Source organism: Thalassophryne amazonica, chromosome 3, assembly GCF_902500255.1.
Source record: "Thalassophryne amazonica chromosome 3, fThaAma1.1, whole genome shotgun sequence".
NCBI classification, from domain to species: domain Eukaryota; kingdom Metazoa; phylum Chordata; class Actinopteri; order Batrachoidiformes; family Batrachoididae; genus Thalassophryne; species Thalassophryne amazonica.
Window position 1 is genome coordinate 27,538,104 of NC_047105.1, and position 6,002 is coordinate 27,544,105.

A 6,002-nucleotide genomic window follows, 5' to 3' on the forward strand; every position below is an offset into this window, starting at 1 on the left:
GAGCCCTGTTGATTCCTTGATTGCCTCCTACCTGGTTTTGGCTGCCACACTGACAGCCAACATACATTTTTTTGTCATCCATGGTGCACTGAGTTTGAATTGTAAGTTTTGGTTAGTCCCCTTAAGTTGTACTGAAACACTGCTTGGCCCATTCGCCCTTTTAAAGTTTCAAATCCCGCAAAACTTTGAAGAAGTCGCTGCACTGCAAGCTCTCAGTAACATTAAGAACTGCATTGAGACGCTCTGATCGGGCTGCACTTTAACCGCTGCACACGGACAACACCATTAACATCGCAACATAAAACTATTTTTATATTGTGCCTAAAACTCTCATGAATATATTCTCTGAGTTTATAGACGTTGTTATTGCTTTTGTTTTATGTAAACATGCGAGAATCACAGTCTGTCTCTCCGTTATTTTCAATGGGAGCTGCTGTGAGCTACACTTGCTTCCTGATCATGTCGTTCTGGGGAAAGTGAAGTTTGCTTTTTAACGTCTTGATTATTGTCCTTTACAACACTGTTTTTCCTCTTTGTTCCAGACTAATATATATAATACGTCTGAAATTCAGTTTGCGTGTATTAAATTCCACGCAGATTAAACGTAGCAGACACGGATTATTTATTATAATTGTTTTAGCAAGTTTTCAGGGTATCATGCAGCAGTCTCTTGTTAACATGATGAAAAGCATAAAAAATTACATTTTTGTAGTATAATATTCATTTACAATTGTCATCATGTGGATTCTCTATGTTGTTTTGACTGTAGCGACTCTGTGGCGCGCAATAGATTATGGGATACATCAATAGGGCAAATGGACTATATGGATGGTTTTCAGCAGTGCACCTTTGTGTGTCAGTTAACAAGATGACTCCTTGATGAAAGATGAAGATGAAACCTTTTGCAGAGGGTTTTGTTTTAACTTTAGAACATGAAAGAAGGCATTTTTCAATATTTTCATCAACTTCTCAAAGACTGATGTGCTGTTAGTCATACATATCCCATGACCAATGATGATCCCCGTCTTTGTACAAACAACTTGAGGGAAGGTTGTTGGCTCCCAGGGCAGGGTTACATTAGCGAGTTCGCTTGTCTGTGCAAAATTGTTGGCGTCCTTGTATAGAGAAAACATTCCTCGAGCGTGTCTACCCATGTAGCACACAAAGTCATGGTCTTGAGAAAATAACAAACTGACACATCTTTTTGGTTGTGTGGAAAGTAAAGACGAAGAAAAATGGACTGGAGGATTTAGGTTTTCCAGTGCTCACATCAGCACCAGATGATGAAGTGGATGATGCTGATGCTGCTCCCAGTGGGAGGTTAGCTCACAGATAATGTTGATAATGAGGCTTATTTTCAATGCCAACGGGTGCTATTATTGATAGTGCTGCTGACGGTGATTGCTGTTAATCATTGTTCTTCTTCAGGAACAGCTGGGGGTAATGATGCCACAGTAACAACTCATGCAGAACATGATGCTGATTTTCAACAGTCACTACTTGGAGGGAGAAGACAAGGCAGAGATCTTAACCATGATTGTGTTTTTAATTAGAGGACAGAAGATTACGAGTGATTGAATTTCATCTTCCTGAAACTTCAGGGGGCTGACAATTTGATGTCCTTTGATGACTGGTAATGACAAGCTGTAATCATTTACGGTGCGTCATAATTGATTGTTGATGAATGAATCAGACTTAATGAGACATACTGCTGTTTATACATTTGCAAGACCACTGTGAGAAGATTTTTCTTTTTCGGTATGCCTCCATCAGCAGTCCAGACTCTCTTGACCTCACTGAGTTCCTTTTCTGAAACTCCTGCAAAATTTCACATTTCATCATGAGGCCACAATGCCTGTGGTGCGTGTTTTTGGCTTTTGGTTTTTTGAGCTCACACTGTGCTCAGCTTGACTTCAAAAACAAAGAAAAAGACTTTATTCAGGCATTTGCCGATAGGACGCTAACAAGAAAATAGTGCCAGGTCAGCATTGGAACAAACATAATTATCCATAGGAAGGACAAACAACCTTGTTAAGCTCTGAAGTGTTTCATGCAGAAAAAGACATTTTTATTCCAGTTTGTTTTGTACTTTAGGGCCCTCATTGAGGATCGGGAATGTGAGTAAAATTGTTCTGTGTGTGAGGTAGGGTTCCATCTTCTAACTGACTCCAGGTTGATTGTTCAGGTATATTTTTACCTGAGGTCATCAAATATGGCCATTGGGTATTGAGGAAGGCTTTGTGTCTATATGTTCGTCTGTCTGTACATGTGTCTGTGCTCATCATAAGTCCAGTCCCATTACTGCACAGTGTTCAAATTAACAGGGAAAGTTCTTGGGACATAGACAGAAGTTCAAAGCTGGCTAATCTTGACCTATTTTAAGAGGTTCAGAAGTCACATTCTGTTTCAATCTGTTCAGTATAGTTTTTGAGTGGCGGGGGTGACGGCCAATCAGAGTACAGCTGCACCATGACATCGCAGTCTAGTTGCGAGATGTGAACTCCATTTTGTTTGTGTGTAAATAATTATGTAAAAGCTAGCGAGAAATAAACACTTCAGAAACTGAAAACACTATTTTTGGAATGTAATAATACCTCTGAAGTGATTTAAAAGACATTTAGCAGACATTAGCGTGCATTCTAAGGTCCGCTAACTCAAAGCTAACTTCTGGTCTTTTCAAAAGCTTATGTTCATATATTATGCAAACGTTAGTGAGAAATAAACACTTCTAAAACTGAAAACGCTGTTTTTAGAACCTACTAACATCTCAAGTGATTTAAAACACATTTAGTGGACATTAGCGTGCATGCCCCAATCACGTTCTGCTGTCTTATGATAGTACTGCATGAACATTGTGCCTGATCACACATCATTTTAAGACCAACATGCCCCCATGAGCACACAGATGAGTGCAATGACACTTCATACTCAACGGCTGTAGGGGCTGGGCATAAAAATGACATGTAGTGGCTGGAAACTAGCAGAAAGACTCACATGGCACCATGCCCTGCTTTGTGCTGACAAACTGGTTGGAGTTGGAGACTTTTTCAACCTGGTCCACATGGACTGCCTTGGATGAAATATGTTGTCAAGACAGAAGCTAGCATGATGACATTGTGAAGAATAATTTAAAAACCAAGTTTTGAGAAGTCAGGTAAGCACATGGCTGCTTCCGCCACTCTAGGGAGCCGTCCTGGTGTCTGACAGGCAACCACCCAGGCAGACCACTGGTTCACCACCACCTGTCAAATGTAACCATGTATCTGTCACAGCTTGGTGAAACCATGGCCTTTACCAGTTGCTGAGGTCATCAGCACTGAGGATAATCCTCATCTAAATCTACTTGAATAAGTGGCCGTTTGACACAAAGTCATTCTAGCGATGCCCAAGAATTCTCTTGAGAGACCAAGTACCAGAGAGATAGAAATATCAATTTAGGTCATGAGTCAACCAATCAGAATCACCTACTACATATCCCAGGTTATGTCTAGCAGCACGCATTGGGGCCGCACATCCACAACACTGCTGAACTGTCTTGGATCCTGGATGACAACAAACCAGGAAGACAACCGGTCAATCCCCACCTCTCAAACGTGGCAGTCTATCTGCTGCAGTAGGTGAAATCTGGTCATGCCCTTGGCCATCAAGCCCTGGACAAGTATTTCTCCCCTGTAACATACCATATTTTCCAAAGTGTACATTCTGGCAAATATGGTACATTGTAGATTTAGCTGCATCTATCCTAAAAATGCATCATGAAGAGGGAAAAAAAACATACAGTAGTGTTCAGAATAATAGTAGTACTATGTGACTAAAAAGATTATCCAGGTTTTGAGTATATTTCTTATTGTTAAATGGGAAACAAGGTACCAGTAAATTCAGTAGATTCTCACAAATCCAACAAGATCAAGCATTCATGATATGCACACTCTTAAGGCTATGAAATTGGGCTATTGGTAAAAAAAAAAGTAGAAAAGGGGGTGTTCACAATAATAGTAGTGTGGCATTCAGTCAGTGAGTTTGGCAATTTTGTGGAACAAACAGGTGTGAATCAGGTGTCCCCTATTTAAGGATGAAGCAAGCACCTGTTGAACATGCTTTTCTCTTTGAAAGCCTGAGGAAAATGGGACGTTCAAGACATTGTTCAGAAGAACAGTGTAGTTTGATTAAAAAGTTGATTGGAGAAGGGAAAACTTATACGCAGGTGCAAAAAATTATAGGCTGTTCATCTACAATGATCTCCGATGCTTTAAAATGGACAAAAAAAAAAAAAAAAAAACAGACGCGTGGAAGAAAACAGAAAACAACCATCAAAATGGATAGAAGAATAACCAGAATGGCAAAGGCTCACCCATTGACCAGCTCCAGGATGATCAAAGACAGTCTGGAGTTACCTGTAAGTGCTGTGACAGTTAGAAGACGCCTGTGTGAAGCTAATTTATTTGCAAGAATCCCCCGCAAAGTCCCTCTGTTAAATAAAAGATGTGCAGAAGAGGTTACAATTTGCCAAAGAACACTTCTAATGGCCTAAAGAGAAATAGAGGAATATTTTGTGGACTGATGAGAGTAAAATTGTTCTTTTTGGGTCCAAGGGCCGCAGACAGTTTGTGAGATGACCCACAAACTCTGAATTCAAGCCACAGTTCACAGTGAAGACAGTGAAGCATGGTGGTGCAAGGGTCATGATATGGGCATGTTTCTCCTACTATGGTGTTGGGCCTATATATTGCATACCAGGTATCATGGATCAGTTTGGATATGTCAAAATACTTGAAGAGGTCATGTTGCCTTATGCTGAAGAGGACATTCCTTGAAATGGGTGTTTCAACAAGACAATGACCCCAAGCACACTAGTAACCGAGCAAAATCATGGTTCCAAACCAACAAAATTAATGCCTCATAGATGTGAAGAAATCATGGAAAAATTGTGGTTATACAACTAAATACTAGTTTAGCGATTCACAGGATTGCTAAAAAAGCAGTTTGAACATAATAGTTTTGAGTTTGTAGCGTCAACAGCAGATGCTACTATTATTGTGAACATCCCCTTTTCTACTTTTTTTTATTAATAGCCCAATTTCATAGCCTTAAGAATGTGCATATCATGAATGATTGGTCTTGTTGGATTTGTGAGAATCTACTGAATCTGCTGGTACCTTGTTTCCCATGTAACAATAAGAAATATACTCAAAACCTGGATTAATCTTTTTAGTCACATAGCACTACTACTATTGTGAACACCACTAATAAAATGTGAATAAAAACAGAATACAATGATTTGCAAATCCTCTTCAACCTATATTCAATTGAATACACCACAAAGACAAGATATTTAATGTTCAAACTGATAAACTTTATTGTTTTTGTGTAAATATTTTCTCATTTTGAAATGGATGCCTGCATCACATTTCAAAAAAGCTGGGACAGTGGTATGTTTACCACTATGTTGCATCACCTTTCCTTCAAACAACACTCAGTAAGCGTTTAGGAATTGAGGACACTAATTGTTGAAGCTTTGTAGGTGGAATTCTTTCACATTCTTGCTTGATGTACGACTTCAGTTGTTCAACAGTCCGTGGTCATAATGCACCACATATTTTCAATGGACGACAGATCTGGACTGCAGGCAGGTTCAGTCTCATACCCGCACTCTTTTACTACAAAGCCATGCTGTTGTAACACGTGCACAATGTGGCTTGGCATTGTCTTGCTGAAATAAGCAGGGACGTCCCTGAAAAAGACGTTGCTTGGATTGCAGCATGTGTTGCTCCAAAACCTGGATGTACCTTTCAGCATTGATGGTGCCATCACAGATGTGTAAGGTGCCCATGTCATGGGCACTAACCCACCCCCATACCATCACAGATGCTGGCTTCTGAACTTTGCACTGGTAACAATCTGGATTGTCGTTTTCCTCTTTTGTCCGGAGGACACGACGTCCAAAACAATTTGAAATGTGGACCCAGCAGACCACAACACACTTTTCCACTTTGCGTCCGTCC

At 40.1% G+C, this 6,002-nt stretch overlaps 1 protein-coding gene across 1 annotated transcript in view; it reads left to right on the plus strand.

Moving 5' to 3' along the window:
• The window catches only part of ptprt (protein tyrosine phosphatase receptor type T), a 1,196,058-nt gene that overhangs the window by 985,004 nt on the left and 205,052 nt on the right, over positions 1-6,002 (plus strand). The window lies entirely within an intron of this gene.